The sequence below is a fragment of the Microcaecilia unicolor genome, chromosome 13, assembly GCF_901765095.1.
Source record: "Microcaecilia unicolor chromosome 13, aMicUni1.1, whole genome shotgun sequence".
In the NCBI taxonomy this organism is placed as follows: domain Eukaryota; kingdom Metazoa; phylum Chordata; class Amphibia; order Gymnophiona; family Siphonopidae; genus Microcaecilia; species Microcaecilia unicolor.
In genome coordinates, this window is record NC_044043.1 from 81,230,515 (window position 1) to 81,249,489 (window position 18,975).

Consider the following 18,975-nt stretch of genomic DNA (forward strand, 5'->3'; position numbering starts at 1 on the left):
TATTTCTTAACTGAAATTAGTTATTTCTTAAGTCCATGCACAAACAAATGAGTGTTCCAAGCCTCCATCTGGGGTTCTGGCTGCCTTTCTGTCACGTCTGTGGACGTGACTCCTCTCAGACTCACCCTATTTCCGGCGGTCAGCTTCTGAGCTGGCTTCTGTCTGTTCTTTCTGAGTTAGTTCTGTCTCTGTGTGCTGGCTGCATTGGATTGTCTGTGTGCTGTTTCCCGTTCCAGACTTCAGCCCAGTCCAGTCCGGATCTTCCGGCCTGCCAGACTTACTTGGCTTGTTTGAGCCAGCACAGCACCCGTAGCTGCCTGGTGATTGCTGCAGATGAGTCTCAGCTGCTGCTGGGCTTGTTAGCCATTTGGAAACTCTCTGCTTTGCCTTTGCATCGCCTAAGGCCCTGGTATGTTGGGGTGCTGGTGAACTTCTGCCTAGTCCAGTTATAGTCTGTAATTCTTGCCTGATTCTATTTTAGTCTTTGTGTAGCTTTGTGTTCTGTATTGCTTGTTTACTGTATTGTTTGTTTCCCAGTCTTGTTTCTTGTTTGTATATCTTTGTCTAGTTCTTGGTTGCCTGTGTTTCTTGTTCAGTGGCTGCCTGGCAGCTTTTAGTCCTGTCCCTTATCTATCAGTGTTTGTTCCCTGTTTCAGTGGCTGCTTGCAGCTTTCAGTTCAGTCCCTTGACTGTCTGAGGGTCCTAAGTCTAGTATTCTGCCGAGCCTCCCTGTGTGTTCTGGTCCCTGTGTGTATCCTGCTGGTATCCTGTTCCGGCCCTGTCCGGCAAGTCCTGCCGGCCACCTGCACCCAGGGGCTTAACTCCTGGGGAAGGGTAGCTAAGTGCAGGTGAAGTCTAGCTGTTCCTGTCTGAGTTCTGTCTTGTTCCTGTGTGGGGTGGTTTTGCCTGCCACTGCCGCTCCTCGGCAGTGGTCCAAGGGCTCACGATCCGAGTTCCTGCTTTTGAAAACGTGACACTTTCTTAGCATTCCAAACCTCATTCTGGGGCTCCAATAGCCTTTCTCAGTGCATTCTAAGCCTCACTCTGGCATTGCCAGAGATTTTGACTACACTCCCATGGGAAACCCACAGCAACTTCTTCCATTTCCACAGCAATTCCATGATCCCTATTCCTGTGCAGTTCTGTATGCATACATTCACTGCATGTGTGCTTAGGGGAAGATTTAGAGCAGACAATGGGCTGAATCACAATTTACATAAACATTTTATAAAATAAGTGTCTACACATGTGAAGTACACACAAATGCTTACATCTAGAGGAGGCCAAATGTTCACATCTTCAGTTTAAGCATGATTTCTGCAAGACTTGTGCTAATATTTTATCCTATATAATAATTCTCACCTCCAACGTTCTGACTTGCCTGGGACCGTGGCTCATTCCGAGTTGGTCTGCTAGGCTCCGTAGATCAGGCTGACATCACCATAGCTATTATGATGTCAACTTCAGAACCCGGGGGGGAAAAACATGCCTCACAGCTGAACCATGTCCAGAGGAGGGTTGCTGGACATGGGTGGCTGGAGGGGGGGCAGGGGAGAAAGAGGAGGGTCGCTGGACATGGGTGGCTGCAGGGGGAGAGGAGGGTCGCTGGACATGGGTGGCTGCAGGGGATCCGAAGAAAACCTTGCTAGCGCCCGTTTCATTTGTGTCAGAAACGGGCCTTTTTTACTAGTATTTTATGAAGACTCCACACAGATCAATTCTACTGCTTGATAATCTCAGAAACCACACTAGCAGTGAAATAGTGTTTATACTGGATAGGGGGAAAAAGTCTCAACAAACTGTGGCAAAAACCCAATGGTTAATTGCACACAGAAAAAGTCATCATAGACTAAAAAAAACAAACCTTTGTATTTGGTCTCTTTTTTTCTTTTGTATATAAATGTGTAAATGTTGAATCAAACGTCCTTATACATCAAGTCCTCATGCATCAACGTCTTTCAAAGTCTTCACGTGCGAGCGGGTTGAGGAGGGTGAGTTCTCCAGCATTTAGCAATTGTAAATTTTGACGCGGTTCTCTGAGGAAGCAACGCAAAACGGGACCGTTGGGACCGCACGTGAAGTATCATACAAGCTGGAGTCTACGATATTAAGATAAGTCCATTTAATTTCATCTTTTTTTGATTCTAAAAGACTTTGATGCATGAGGACGATGTATAAGGACGTTTGATTCAACATTTACACATTTATATAAAAAAAGAAAAAAAAGAGACTAAATAGACAAAGAAAGTGGGTGTTTTTTAGTCTATGATGACTTTTTCTGTGTGCAATTAACCATTGGGTTTTTGCCACAGTTTGTTGAGACTTCTTCCCCCTATCCAGTATAGACACTATTTCACTGCTAGTGTGGTTTCTGATATTTTATAAAGACCACGTATAGGCACATATGTGTCTTTATGAATAAGATACCTTCTCTACCTCCAAACCTAGTTGTTATAAAATTATCCCTAAATTAGATATTACTAACAATAGCTCTGCAAGTTCATTCTTTAATTCTATCAGTACTGTGGGATGTATACTTCCGTTCCCGGTCACTTTCTACTCTTCAAATTGTCAGATTGCCCCATTAAATTATAGAACACAGCTTAGGGCTAGATTCTGTATATGGCACCTGAAAATCCCACGCAGTAAAAAATATGCCTAGGTGTATTTAGGCATACTTAGAATACGCCTAGGTGTATTTTGCTTCAGCACTTATTTTTAGGCATGCTAGACTAGATGAAAACCATTTTTTTATTGTCTTCATCAATTTATTCTGTCCATGACTAACAGGCACGATTAGGCTGTCACCTAGGGCAGCATAATTTAACTTGTTAAAAAAAAAATAGATGTTTGCGTGATTATCATGATTGTTGAGTTTAATTATCAAAATTATTTGGTATTATGCTGCTAGATTAGCTTCTCCTACTTACCTACAAATGCACTCGATCTGCAGCCCCTCCTTACCTCTTTACCCTCATCTCCCCTTACGTTCCTACCCGAAACCTCCGCTCACAGGACAAATCCCTCCTCTCAGTACCCTTCTCCACCACCACCAACTCCAGGCTCCGCCCTTTCTGCCTCGCCTCGCCCTATGCTTGGAATAAACTCCCTGAGCCCATACATCAAGCTCCCTCCCTGCCCATCTTCAAATCCTTACTCAAAGCCCACCTCTTCAATGTCGCCTTCGGCACATAACCATTATACCTCCATTCAGGAAATCTTGACTGCCCCAACTTGACATTTCGTCCTTTAGATTGTAAGCTCCTTTGAGCATGGACCGTCCTTCTTTGTTAAACTGTACAGCACTGCGTAACCCTAGTATCGCTCTAGAAATGTTAAGTAGTAGTAGTATATGGAATCGCAGCTTAGTAAACAGGACCCTAAGTGTATTCCATACTGTGGTGCACCTAAATTCTAAGTCATGTAGTTTAAAAGGGGGTGTGGTTATATGCGCGGAATGGAAGGTGGTCGGCATTTCTAAAATCTAATACGCATTATTATAGAATACAACCAATCTGCGCCTAATTTAGGCATCGGGATTTAACATCAACTAAACATGGCCTAAATGGACTTGACCAAGTGTAATCACGTGGTGAGCTGCTCAGCATATTCTATATACCATGCAGAATTTTAAGTCTATTCTTTAAAATTTAGGTGTACTTTAAAGAATGTGTATATAGGTGTAATTTTTTTCCCCTGTGGATTTTTGAGGCGCCATATACAGAATCTAGCACTAGCTATTTAAGCAGCTTATTTTAACCACCAAACTTAGCTGGTATGGCGCTGAATATATGTGCCTATCTGGCTATGTCGTGCAATATAACTGGTTAGTGGCTAACCACAGAGCGAGAGATAACCAGGTATCTCCTGCTGAATATCTTAGGTGCTATATGCTATTTAACTGGCCAGGAGCCATTCCTGGCCAGTTAACTAGTTTGAATATCAGTCAAATAGGGGCCCTTTTATGAAGCAGCAGTAAGCCACTTGCTAAAAGAGAAGTACCGCCAGGCTACCGCAGCTAGGGTTACCATTCGTCCGGATTTCCCCGGACATGTCCTCTTTTTGAGGGCGCCGTGGGGAGTCCGGGCGGATTTCCGCATTTCCCCGATTTGTCCGGGTTTCGTCGGGACGAATGGTAACCCTACCGCAATCCTGTAATGCGGCCATTGCCGAGAGGGTCCGCCGACTCCGCCCTTCACTTACCATGTCGGCGGAGGAGGGGGTTGGCAACAGCAACACGTCATCTCTCTCCTCGACTCCTCGTCCTCTGAAGCGTGGGCCGACACAGCGCAGGCAGGCTACACAGGCAGGCAGCGTCTGTGTGCGTACCAGCCAGCGCCTGCCTGATCAGCTGATGATGACGCTGCACGCTGGACGCTGCACGCAAGTGCAGTTGCTGCTGTACTGCAGCTTGCCGCCTTCTCAGCCCGCCAGTCATATTATGTTGAAGGCAATTTCCTGAGCACCTGAGACATTTTAAAAACTTCACTGTAACACCCAGATTTTGATCCCATTCCCACCACTCCACTAGTAGTCTTCCTTTGGTCTTGTGGTTCATAAAGACTTAACAGACTATTACTCTCTCTCAAAAAAAAAAAAAAAGCAGTAGACAAATCCTATATATCTCCAGTCTCGTAACAGCTGCTACAGAGCCATATGAAATTTGGCCCTACCACACCTGTAACTAAAACGGTCTTCCCCTTCAGGCTGGTCTCACTCTTGCACTTAGGTCTTTTGATGAAATTGAAATATATGAGGATATAGGCTGCCATTGCAATAGCTGCTCCCAGAAGGGCGACAAGGGCGGGGTGAGGTGCAGAAAGGGGTGGGGCAAGGGCGTGAAAGGGGCGTGGGGATGGTGTGAAATGGGGCGGGGCAAGTGTCCTCTTTTTTTTAAGGACAAAAAATGGTAACCCTAACCGCAGCTAAATAAGAATACGCTTAGGCGTAGTTGATGCAACTACATCTACATACATCCATTTACTCTAACAAAAAGCTGGTATAAATCCCGGCGTGTAGATTTACATGCACTGGCCCATATTTTATAACAACGCACGTAGATTTAGGAACACCCATGAAACACCCATTTCCATGCCCCTAAGCACACCCCTTTTTGACTATGCACATTTGAATTTAGACGCAAATACGCTTAACAATGCATGCATGTTAATTCTAATTTTTGCCAGTTAGTGTTCATTATTGCTTGTTAGGAGCTGTCAACAATGCGTAAGTCTTTGTTAAAACAATTAATCCACATACGTAGTTATAGAATATGCCTAGATTTGCAAACAGAACCGCACGTAATTCTAAGCGTGCTATATAGAATCCGGAGGAAAGAGCCTATATATAGCCATACTGTTATACAACTGCCCTCCACAAGGTTAGGGCCAAGTTTGCATGGAATCCTATTTACTGGTGGCGCCCATGTTAGCTATGTAACACTGCCCCCTATGTGACTTGAATAACATGCATTTTTTATTCAAATCAGTTATCCTATATAATAATTCTCACCTCCAACAGGATGTGCCTGGGACCGTGCCTGCCAGAAGTGGTCTGCTAGGCAGGCACGCACTGACCTCAGTGACATCAGTGACAGACAATTTGGCAAAGCAAAACAATCTGAGTGCTGGCCATTAGGACACAGGGTTGATAGGAGAGTTTTAAAAGACTGAAGGAACCCAAAGTGTTAAAGCGGGGGAGGGGGAGTTCTGAAGGACTGAAAGACATGAACATTTGGGAAAGGAAAACAAGCTGAATGCTGGCCATTAGGACACAGGGTTGATAGGAGAGTTTTAAAAGACGGAAGGAACCGAAAGGGTTAAAGGGGGGGAGGGGGGAATTCTGAAGGACTGAAAGACATGAACATTTGGGAAAGCAAAACAATCTGAGTGCTGGCCATTAGGACACAGGGTAGATAGGAGAGTTTTAAAAGACTGAAGGAAACGAAAGTGTTAAACTGGAGAAGGGGGGGGGGGGGGGAGTTGTGAACGACCGAAAGACATGCAAATTTGGGACAGGAAAACAATCTCAATGCTGGCCATTAGCACACAGGGTACATAGGAGAGTTTTAAAAGACTGAAGGAACCAAAAGTGTTCAGGGGGGGAGGGGGGGGCAAGTTCTGAATGAATGAAATGAAAATTTACGAGAGGAACACAATCTGAATGCCGGGCATTTGTACACAGGGTAGATAGGACACTTAAAAAAAAAATGAATGACTTGAAAGTATTACATCTTGGGGGAGGGGTGAGGAGGAAAGCGGTGGGGTATCCGGATACTGGGCGTTAGGGCCACGGGGGTACATAGACTTTTGAAAGCCTTAAGGAACCCAAAGTGTGGGAAGGAGGAGGAAAAGGAGGGGAGGGAACGGGGTGAGGGGCATTAGGAACAGGGGAGGGGGCCCTGTCACACACTCTCATTCTCACACACACACTGTCACACAGACAGTCTCACTCTGTCACACACCCGCACATTCACTCTGGCTCTCTCTCTCTCAAACATACACACTCCGAGGAAAACCTTGCTAGCGCCCGTTTCATTCGTTCCAGAAACGGGCCTTTTTTACTAGTAATCTATATAAAACCTAGCAATGATTAACTGATATGACCTTGAGTACAGTGTTGCATCTATCTATTGCAGCTAATGGAATTCAACTCACACTGCCTGCAGTGACACATGAAACTTAAATATAAAGACTCATGACCTGAAAAATCTTTAGAAGTGCAAAAATAACAAGGTCTTAAAATCAAAACATGACCTATCTATGTGACTCTTGTTGTTTCATTACCATGAAATATATTAAAAGAAATTATCCCAGGGCCACTGCATCTAAGTCTAACCACCGTGCCTGGCCTACCTTCAGAGTGAAAAAACTGGAAGGCATGTGCTTGAAATTTCAGGCATCTAAGATGGAACAGGTTTCATACAGTAAATCCATGCAGATATGTAGAAAAAGCCAGCTACATCAAGAGGCATAAAAAGCAATTATTTCTTAATAATGTTATGGAGTGGCCTGGTAATAAGGGCAGTGTTTGGAATTATTGGGGCATTTTTTCTAAATTGGTGCCTCGATATAGGTGTCACATTGGGACATGCTTAGCACTAATTTTATAATGGCAATTAGGTATGCCTTAGCCATTATAGAATACTAGTGTAAAGAATCACTTGCACGCCAAACTTTTGGCATGCGTACAAACAGCAGGTCAATGGCTGTCATAAGTTGACACCTCTAACTGCAGCATACAAAATACACAATTGATAGTATTTTATAAGTTGCATTTGCAACGTGGTGACATGACTATGGCTCACCCATGCTTTACCTATGTGCATCCTCCTTGTAGTTATGCGCTAAGGACTACATTCTATATATGGTGTCCATCAAGTCCAGTATCCTGTTTCCAACAGTGGCCAATCCAGGTTACAAGTACCTGGCAAGATTCCAAAATACTACAATACATTTTGTGCTGCTTATCCTAGTAATAAGCAATGGATTTTTCCAAGTCCATTTTAATAATGGCTTATGGACTTTCTTTTTGGAAGATATCCAAACCTTTTTTAAACCTCATTAAGCTAACTGCTTTTACCACATTCTTTGGCAACAAATTCCAATGTTTAATTACACATTGAGTGAAGAAATATTTTCTCCAATTTGTTTTAAATTTACTACTTTGGAGCTTCATTGTGTGCCAGTATTTTTGGAAAGAGTAAACAAGCAATTCATGTCTACCCATTCTACTCCACTCATTATTGTATAGACCTCTATCATATCTCCCTCCGTCTTTTCTCCAAGCTGAAGAGCCGTTTCAGCCTGTCCTCACAGGGAAGTTGTCATTTTCATCACCCTTCTCTGCACCTTTTCTAATTCCGCTATATCTTTTTGAGATGCGGTGACCAGAATTGCACAAAGCATTCAAGGTGTGGTCACACCAAGGAGCGATAAAAAGGCATTATAACATCCTCATTTTTATTTTCCATTCCTAATAATACCTAACATTCTATTTGCTTTCTTAGCCGCCACAGCACACTGAGCAGAGAGTTTCAAAGTATTGTCAATGATGACTCATAGATCCTTTTCCTGGTCGGTGACTCCTAATGTAGAACCTTGCATGACGTAGCTATAGTTCAGGTTCCTCTTTCCCACATGTATCACTTTGCACTTTCCCACATTAACATCATCTGTCATTTGGATGCCCGGTCTCCCAGTCTCGTAAGGTTGTCTTGCAATTTTTCACTATCCTCTTGCGATTTAACAACTTAGAATAGCTTTGTGTCACTGGCAATTTTAATTACAGAACGAGTTATTCCCATATCTAGATCATCTATATATATAAAACTCACCCTCAACGTTCTGAAGACGTCAGTGAAGCCAAGCCCTGACTTCCTTCAAAAAGGTTCGTGGTGGTGAAGCCACCAAAATGGCTCCGGGCCCCGCCCTTGAGGGCGGAGCTATGGCAGAACAACGAAGGGGTTGGCAGGGGGGGGGGGGGGGGGGTGGGAAATCGCTACGGGCCCCGCCCTCGCGTCAAACGTCATGACGTTGAGGGCGGAGCAATGCCACAACAACGAACCGGTTAGGGGGGGGGGTGTTGCCAACGATAACCTTGCTAGCGCCTGTTTCATTTGCTCAGAAATGGGCCTCTTTTACTAGTTTCTAAATATGTTAAAAACAGCAGTCCCAGCACAGACCCCTGTGGAACCCCACTATCAACCCCTCTCCATTGAGAATGCTGACCATTTAACCCTACTCTCTGTTTTCTATCCTTTAACCAGTTTTTAATCCACAATAGAACACTACCTCCCATCCCAAGACTTTCTAATTTCCTCTGGAGTCTTTCAAGAGGTACTATGTCAAATGCCTTTTGAAAATCCAGGTAAACAATATCGACTGGCTCACCTTTATCCACATGTTTGTTCATCCCTTCAAAGGGACGTAGTACATTAATGAGGTAAGATTTCCCTTCACTAAATCCATTTTAGATAATTCATGCTTATGTATATGCTCTGTAATTTTGTTCTTTATAAAAGTCTCTACCATTTTACCTGGCACCAATGTCAGGCTCACCAGTCTGTAATTTCCGTATCATCTCTGGAACCTTTTTAAAAATTGGCGTTACATTGTTCACCCTCCAATCTTCCAGTACCATGCTTGATTTTAAAGATAAATTACATATTACTAACAATAGTTCTGCAAGTTCATTTTCAATTCTATCAATACTCTGGGATGTATACCATCTGGCCCTGGTGACTTGCTAATCTTGAATTTGTCAAATTGCCCCATTACATCTTCTAGGTTTACAGAAAATTTTGATTCAGTTTCTCTGGCTCGTCAGCACTGAATACCATTTCTGGCACTGGAATCTCTCCCACATTATTATCTTGTTCCCCAGTTTCTTAGCCTCCCTAATTTCTCATAACATTTCTATATCTGTCTCTTCATCCTGGCCAGGTAGACGGTAGTACACTCCTATCACTATCCTTTTCCGCTTTACACATGGAATTTCAATCCATAAGGATTCCAAGATGTGTTTTGTGTCCTGAAGAATTTTTAGTCTATTCGATTCAAGGCCCTCCTTAACATACAATGCTACCCCTCCACCAATTCGATCAACCCTATCTCTGCAATATAATTTGTATCTTGGTATGACAGTGTCCCACTGGTTATCCTCCTTCCACCAGGACTCAGAAAAGCCTATTATATCTATTTTTTAATTTAGTACAATATATTCTAACTCTCCCATTTTATTTCTTAGGCTTCTGGCATTTGCACATAGATATTTCAAATTATGTTTGTTGTTCCAGTTTACATCTTGCTCAGCAGTTAACAATGATAATGTGTAATCTTGAAAATCTGTCTGCTTTTTATTTAAAGACACCTGGTCTACTATGCTCTCTATTGCAACCTCGCTATCGGGATGCCCTACCTTCCCTGTTTTGGTGATATCTTTGAAAGATACCTTATTCTGAACCATGCACTTCTGAGCGACTCTCGGCCTTCCCCCAGTTTAAAAGCTGCCCTATCTCCTTTTTAAATGTTGATGCCAGTAGCCTGGACCCACCCTGGTTAAGGTGGAGCCCATCCTTTCGGAATAGGCTCCCCCTTCCCCAGAGTGTTGCCCAGTTCCTAACAAATCTAAAACCCTCCTCCCTGCACCATTATCTCATCCAGGCATTGACACTCCAGAGCTCTGCCTGTCTCTTGGGCCCTGCGCATGGAACGGGTAGCATTTCAGAAAATGCTACCCTAGAGGATCTGGATTTGAGCTTTCTACCTAAGAGCCTAAATTTGGCTTCCAGAACCGCTCTCCCACATTTTCTTATGTCACTGGTACCTATATGTACCAGGACAGCTGGCTCCTCCCAAGCACTATCTAAAATCCTATTTAGGTGATGCGTGAGGTCCGCCACCTTTGCATCAGGCAGGCAAATCACCAGGCATCCTCACGTCCACCAGCTACTCAGCTATCTACATGCCTAAACTGAATCACCAACTACAACAGCTGTCCTGATCCTTCCGTCCTGGGCTGAAGCTCCTGGAGATGCACCTTCAGTACGAGAGGATATTGCATCCCCTGGTGGGTCAGTCCCGGCTACAGAATTATTTCCAACTTCACCAAGGTGATTCTCTCCTTTTAGGAGGCCTTCCTTCTCCAAGGCAGCACAGGGGCTGCCAGAGTGGAGGTGGGACTTCACTAGAACATCCCTGTAGACCTCCTCTATATACCTCTCTGTCTCCCTCAGCTCCTCCAAGTCTGATACTCTAGCCTCAAGAGAACAGACTCATTCTTTGAGAGCTAGGAGCTCTTTGCATCAAGCACACAGATATAACCCTCTCACCAACTGGGAGATAATCTTACATGTGACACTCAGTGCAAAAGACTGGATAGCACCCCTCTCACTGCTGGACTGCTATCTGCATCTTAGTATTATAGAGTTTAATTAAAACTTCTTCAAGTACTAAGGATATTAGATGAATATAAAGGGCATTAAGATTATATGGTATATGTGTAATTTATTTAGGGTTTGCTTTCCCAGAAACTAATTAAATATAAGTAAAACTAATAAAAATGTAATTAAAACTCTAATAAAAACACTCCTATTGTTATCCTAATTAGAATAATGACTATAAATGAAGAGTTGTGCTAGGGGTGGGTGGGAGTTGGGGAGGGGATGGGAGTGAAGACTAAACTATGTCCTGCTACTATTACTACTACTACTATTTAGCATTTCTATAGCGCTACAAGGCATACGCAGCGCTGCACAAACATAGAAGAAAGACAGTCCCTGCTCAAAGAGCTTACAATCTAATAGACAAAAAATAACTAAAGTAAGCAAATCAAATCAATTAATGTGAACGGGAAGGAAAAGAGGAGGGTAGGTGGAGGCAAGTGGTTACAAGTGGTTACGAGTCAAAAGCAATGTTAAAGAGGTGGGCTTTCAGTCTAGATTTAAAGGTGGCCAAGGATGGGGCAAGACGTAGGGGCTCAGGAAGTTTATTCCAGGGTAGGGTGCAGCGAGACAGAAGGCGTAGAGTTGGCAGTAGTGGAGAAGGGAACAGATAAGAAGGATTTATCCATGGAGCGGAGTGCACGGGAAGGGGTGTAGGGAAGGACGAGTGTGGAGAGATACTGGGGAGCAGCAGAGTGAGTACATTTATAGGTTAGTAGAAGAAGTTTGAACAGGATGCGAAAACGGATAGGGAGCCAGTGAAGGGTCTTGAGGAGAGGGGTAGTATGAGTAAAGCGACCCTGGCGGAAGATGAGACGGGCAGCAGAGTTTTGAACCGACTGGAGAGGGGAGAGGTGACTAAGTGGGAGGCCAGCAAGAAGCAGATTGCAGTAGTCTAAACGAGAGGTGACAAGGGTGTGGATGAGGGTTTTGGTGGAGTGCTCGGAAAGAAAGGGGCGGATTTTACGGATGTTGTAAAGAAAGAAACGACAGGTCTTGGCGGTCTGCTGGATATGAGCAGAGAAGGAGAGAGAAGAGTCAAAGATGACCCCAAGGTTCGAGCTGAGGAGACAGGGAGAATGAGAGAGCCATCAACAGAAATAGAAAACGGGGGGCGCGGGGAGGTGGGTTTGGGGGGGAAAATGAGAAGCTCGGTTTTGGTCATATTTAATTTCAGGTGGCGTTGAGACATCCAGACAGCAATGTCGGACAAGCACGCTGAAACTTTGGTTTGGATGCAAGGTGAGATATCAGGGGTAGAAAGGTAGATTTGGGAGTCATCAGCATAGAGATGGTAGGAAAAGCCATGGGATGAGATTAATGAACCAAAGGAAGAAGTGTAGATAGAAAAGAGGAGGGGACCAAGAACAGAACCCTGAGGTACGCCGACAGGCAGAGGGATAGAAGCCTTCTAGAGGCTATTTGTTAATGTTGTGGTACACAGTTCAAGTTTTAAAACTAGAGGGAGTAGGGTATAGAGACTAGTTGATAAAAAGTTTGCTTTTTTTTTTTTATTCTGCCTATCAATAACCTACAATTCCTCCTTTAAACCCCAATCTGTAAGTTCCCAGAGCAAAATAATGTTCTCTTACCAGAGAAAATTCTTCTCTCTGAACTTCTCTTCTTTGAACCTTTTCTAATTCTGCTAAATCTTTTTAGCAGATAATTACACAGTAAAAATATTCTAAACAATACAAATATGGCATAGAATGCTGCTTTCAATATATGCTTTGCATCACAGTAACACTGGGTTATTTTCAGAGATCCAATTTATATGTATAAAGTGCTCTCTACCCATGTAAATTGCTTTGTAAATTAACCTTGATAAGACTTTAAAATCCTCTTCCCTTGTCTCTCTTGTGCTAGACCAGGCCTTGATGGCTGTTACCTGCTCGCTTCCACTCTGTAGCTGTGAAATATGCTGGGATTTTTGTTCTGATGACAAGTAATCCATGAAACCAAATTAATACTTATTTGTTTTGTACTGCATTAACTCTGACTTCCAGTGAATTATTATGCTCTCACTTAACAGAGAAAAAAATATACATGCTAATGATGTAGCTAATGTCAGGAGGCCTATTGGAAAATTGTGATTGCTTAAGCTACATTTAACACTAGTGATAAACCCCCCCCCCCCCACCCCTCCCCCCAAAAAATCATTCTCCAAAAGGGCTAAATCTAGAGAAAGACCGACAGAGCTCCTGGCCCACTGGAAGAAAACTAGCTGCAAACTCTGGGAAATTTTGATTTATGCAGTGGCGTACCAAGGTGGGGGCGGTGGGGGCGGTCCGCCCCGGGTGCACGCCGCTGGGGGGTGCTAACTTCGCTGCAGCTCCCTCTGCCCCGGAACAGGTTACTTCCTGTTCCGGCCGGGGCAGAGGGAGCTGCAGCGAAGTTAGCGAACTCAGCAAACTCAGCTGACAGGTTCGCGCCGCAGCACCCCCCCCCAGCGGCGTGCACCCGGGAGGTGTCATTTCGTGGGGGGGGGGGGGGGCGCATCGGCAATCCGCCCCGGGTGTCATGCTGGCTAGGATCGCCACTGGATCTATGAACTTTGCAAAGTTTGGTATATGGTCTTGAGCCTTTTCTCTGTTTTTATGGAAGGGAATTGTGGAAATTTGGTACATGAAAGGAAAGGGGGATTGGATTTGATATATTGCCTTTCTGTGGTTACAATCAAAGCAGTTTGCATATTATACAGGTAATTATTAGAGATGTACTGAATATTTGTATTTTATTCAATTCAGCACCTAATAGTTAGGGTTACCATGTTTTGTCCCCCAAAAAGGAGGGCACATGCCCAGCCCCCTTTCACACCCCGCCCCGCCCCCTTTCACACCCCACCCTTCCCCCTTTCACGCCCTCGCTCTGCCCCCTGTCACATTTCCCCCCCCCCCCGACACACACCCCGTCACCCCCCTCCCCTTACCTTACTACTGCCCTGGTGGTCTAGTGACCTCTTCGGGGCAGGAAAGAGCCCCCTCTTTCCTGCCCGGAGCGCTGCCCTGCATGCATCCTTCCTGTTGGTGATCTCGGCGCCGATTCAAAATGGCCACCAAGAGTTGAAGTCTCGCGAGGTCACTTCAACTCTCGGCGCCCATTTTGAATCAACGTCGAGATCACCAGCAGGAAGGATGCATGCAGGGCAGCGCTCCGGGCAGGAAAGAGGGGGCTCTTTCTTGCCCCGAAGGCGGAAGAGGTCACTACAAGACCACCAGGGCAGTAGTAACTAAGGGGAGGGGAGGCTAGCAATCTGCCCGTTTGTCCAGAAATCCGGACAAACGGGCAGATTGGCAAAACCCGCCCGATTGCCCGGACATGTCCTCAAAAAGAGGACATGTCCGGGTAAATCCGGACATATGGTAACCTTACTAATAGTGCTCCGAATACATTATTCGTATACAGACGAATAGTGTTTTTAATTCAAATACAAATAATCTGGGGCTCTACAGTGCTAAAACCTACTGAAATAAAACACTTGCACCCCCAAAATTCAGCACTATTTAATGGGCCAGGAACTAGCCCCGTATACTGCTTCCAACAGTGGCCAATCCAGGTCACATGTACGTAAATAATAGTAGCATTCCATGCTACCATTCCCAGGGAAAGCAATGGCTTCAACACGTATGTCTCAATAACAGACTATGGACTTTTCCTCCAGGAAATTGTCCAAACCTTTTTTAAACCCAGATGCGCTAACTGCTGTTACTACATCCTTTGGCACAGAGTTCCAGAGCATAAATATTCGAGTGAAAAAATATTTCTTCCTATTTGTTTTAAATCTATTTCCATATAACTTCATTGAGTGTACCCTAGTCTTTGTACTTTGATTCTACTCAATTTGATTCTACTCATTCTACACCGCTCAGGATTTTGTAGACCTCAATCGTATCCCCCCCTCAGCCATCTCTTCTCCAAGCTGAAGAACCCTAACCTCTTTAGCCTTTCATTATACGAGAGGAGTTCCATTCCCTTTTATCACTCTGGTCGCTTCTTTGAACCTTTTCTGCTATATCTTTTTTGAGATACGGCGACTAGAACTGAACGCAAAATTCAAAGTGAGGTCGCACCATGGAGCAGGGATGCAGCCAGACAACAGATTTTGGGTGGGCCTAGGCAAGAAGCGGGTGGGCACCAAGTGTTCTCCCCCCCCCCCCCCCCCCCCCGCCAAAAAAAAATATCTCAGCTGGCGAGAAAATGCTTCTTTCCACCTTGACAGTCTGCAGCAGGCATGCGCTGAAGACTGAGCATGCGCAGGTGACATTATCAAGGAAAGTAGCGTTTTCATCAGGGGGAGGTCTTCAGCTGGTGGAGCTGGGGATCCCCACCGGCTACCACTAAACGTGTGCTACCGTTGGGTGGGCCTGAACCCTAAGTGGGTGGGCCCTGGCCCATCCAGGCCCACCTGTGGCTACGCCACTGCCATGGAGTGATATAGAGGCATTATAATACTCTTGGTCTTATTTACCATCTCTTTCCTAATAATTCCTAGCATCTTGTTTGCTTTTTTGGCAGCCACCCAGTTCCAGGAGGGAGATTTTAGGCTAGTCCTAGATTTCTGACAACCTCATCCTGATGGATTAGGGGACCTGCAGCACTGATTCCCAGGGGTAGAATCAGGAACTACAAATACCAGAACTCCTAGAACTGAGTAACTTGGCAGTTCTGCATATTCAATGCCAGTGCCCACACAGTTCAATGGACAGATAAGACTGCACAAAAGGCAGTCCTTTTTATCCAGTTACGTAAGCGGAAACTGGTCCTGACAATCAGCCAACAGTGGCGGCCCTACCGTCAGGCCAACTGAGGTGGGGACCTCGGGCGGCACTCTTCACGGAGCAGCATCGCTCCATTCACCCCCTACACTGGCCGGAGTCTGGCTTCCCCCTTCCCGAGTCTACCTTCTTTTGGGTTTTCCAAAAGTTTGCGGTGGCAGCAATTCCCATATGCTGCCCTGCTGTTGGCACCGGCTTCTTCCCTGTACTGCGGCCCAGCTCCGATGAAACAAGAAGTGTTAACAAAGAGGCAGGCCGCAGTACAGAGAAGAATCTGGTGCCGGCGGTAGGGCAGCATATGGGAACTGCTGCTGTCGCCACCTTTTGGAAAATCAAAAAAGAAGGTAAAATTAGGGAAGGGGGCTGAGGAAGGGACGGGGAGGATGCCAGATCAGGGCTGGGGGGTGGTGGTGGAGGGAATTGGGAAAGAGAGCGCGAGTGGAGAGATGTTGGACTTGGGGGGAAGATCACGATTCCGGGGTCGCCATCTCATCCCTTACCTCAAGCAACAGATTGCCTTGGGCTGCCCCTGTCAGTCAGCATCCATCTAACTTCTAGGTTAGTGGTGGACCTGAATCTTCAGTGCCAGTGCCTGGACATTTCCCCGACATTCAATATCCGGGTTAGATTCAAATAATGGCAGTAAGCAGCAGAAGCAGAGCCAGGTTGACGGCGCGGGGGGAGCGAGAGCGGCGTGAGAGCAGACTTTCGCCAGCGCTGGAGCACATTTTCAATGCAACGCATTGAAAAAAATAGGCTCCCCTGGCTACGCCACTGGTAAGCGGCTTTAAAACCATTGACCACCGTGGGCTGAATATTGGGGGTGGAGGTGTATATTTTTTTAACACTAAAGAACAGGAATCTTAATTGAAAATAGTATGCCATTAAAATCAAATTTCATTCAAATGCTTCTTTAATATAGAGATGAAAAGAAAGCAGCCATTTAGTCTGTGAACTGAGAAGGTCAAACAGAAATAGTAAATAACCTCAAAAATTTCAATTGTCAAAGCACTGAGATTACTTTTGTGGTACGTTTCAACTAATGTAACCTAAGATTAATTGAACTGGTGGAAAATTGAATAACGATTTAGCCTTACATTTTAATTAGAAAATGTTACTATAGCTTGATGAATAATTTACAACAGAAGCGAACTTCAAAAGTACTTGAATGTATATTCTGAAGCAAGAGGGTTTGAATTGCTTATATTTTGATTGCGACATACCTTAAAGCATTTGGATAATACAGTCTCGTCTTAAATATGAGAAATCTACAAGCACTGATACAACAAAAGTGCTTCAAGTACCAACGGGCTAAAACATTTTGCTTCGGAGAGATCTAGAGACGAGAGTAACCTTTCTGTTGACGTAACTCAATTGATTATTAAGGGGCTTTTTTTTTTACCAAGCAGCACTAAAGAGTAGCCTGCAATAGTCACAATGTGGGTGTTCCCCAGACGCTGAGGCCACTCTTAGCAGAGCCAGTAAAGGCAGAGTTTTCTGTTTTTTTTTCCCAATAACAGCCATGTGCTAATTTCCCCATTAGCGCATGGCCATAAGCACGTGAGCCCTTAACGTTATCTATTTTGTAGGCAGCAAGGACGCATGGACTAATACTGCACTAATCACTTAGGGGCCCTTTTACTAAGCCGCACAGGCACCTGCGCGCACCCAACGTGTGCCAAATTGGAGTTACCGCCCGGTTACCGCGCGGCCCTTGTGGTCATTTCAATTTTTCGGCACACGTCCGCCAAAATATTTGTAAATTTCTGGCACTCATTTGACACGCGTAGGTCATTACCAACCCCAGTTATCACGTGGGACCCTTACCGCCAAGTCAACGGTTGGCGGTAAACTCTCAGACCAAAATGGATGCTCGGCAATTTTAATTTTGCCGCGTGTCCATTTTTGGCAAGCATTTTGGAGGTGCGCTGAAAAATAATTCTGCGCACGCCCAAAATGTGTGCCTACACTAACTCAGGCCATTTTTCAGCGCACCTCAGTAAAAGGACCCCTTAGGGTCAGATCTATATACGGTGCCCTAGAAAATCCACATGGAAAACATTTCAGCCTAAGGGCCCTGTTTACTAAGCAGCGTTATAGGCGTGCGTAAACCATGTACGTGCTTACAATATCCCTATAGGCGCCTACATGGTTAGCAGGCTCGCTGTGTAGGTACGCTAAAAACACTAACGCACATTCGTAAACAGGGCCCTAAGCGTAATCTATAAGCAGTGCCTAGATTTAGGCACAGTTGATATCCTATTGCCTAAAACTATGCGCCTCCATTTACACCATTGAAACTGTGGTGTAAATCCCTGCTCGTAGATTTAGGCGCAGAGGGCCATATTCTATTTATTTATTTGTTGTTGCATTTGTAGCCCACAATTTCCCACCTATTGCAGGCTCAATGTGGCTTACATTATGCCGTAATGGCGTTCGCAATTTCCGGAATGAGAAATACAGAGTGGTATTGCATTAGAGTGGAGGAGTGGCCTAGTGGTTAGGGTGGTGGACTTTGGTCCTGAGGAACTGAGTTCGATTCCCACTTCAGGCACAACAGGCAGCTCCTTGTGACTCTGGGCAAGTCACTTAACCCTCCATTGCCCCATGTAAGCCGCATTGAACCTGCCATGAGTGGAAAGCGCGGGGTACAAATGTAACAAAAATAAATAGATACTATTGGAGATTCTACATGGAATGTTGCTATTCCACTAGCAACATTCCATGTAGAAGGCTGCGCAGGCTTCTGTTTCTGTGAGTCTGATGTCCTGCACGTACGTGCAGGACGTCAGACTCACAGAAGCAGAAGCCTGCGCGGCCACCTTGGTGATCTGCAAGGGCCGACTTCTACATGGAATGTTGCTAGTGGAATAGCAACATTCCATGTAGAATCTCAAATAGTAGCAACAGTGGAGGAGTGGCCTAGTGGTTAGTGGTTAAGCTGCATTGAACCTGCCATGAGTGGGAAAGCGCGGGGTACAAATGTAACAAAATAAATAGATAAATTATAGAGTATGTTAGACAGTAACTTAAAGAGTAAGTTAGGCAATCCAATATAGAAGTTCATTTCCGGCATGAGAAATAAAGTGGTAGTGCATTAACGTTCATTAGTGACAGAGTAGCTCAAGCACAACATTAGTAAATTTTGAAATGCCCATTTCCCCACCATAACCCCTTTTTGCTTGCGCGCATTAAAATGGAGGCTCGATGCATTACAGAATACACTTAGGTAGCAGAGGTGGAGCTAGGGGTGCAATA

At 44.9% G+C, this 18,975-nt stretch overlaps 1 long non-coding RNA gene across 1 annotated transcript in view; it reads right to left on the reverse strand.

Annotated features, from left to right (window-relative positions):
- LOC115482352 overlaps window positions 1-4,415 on the reverse strand; it is a 14,521-nt gene extending 10,106 nt beyond the window's left edge. Inside the window, exons 1-2 of the long non-coding RNA XR_003944082.1 lie at window positions 4,406-4,415; window positions 3,004-3,008 (exon numbers count right to left, since the gene is read on the reverse strand). This is a non-coding gene — a long non-coding RNA (uncharacterized LOC115482352). The remainder of the gene's footprint in view (window positions 1-3,003; window positions 3,009-4,405) is intronic.
- Window positions 4,416-18,975: the final 14,560 nt, after the last annotated feature.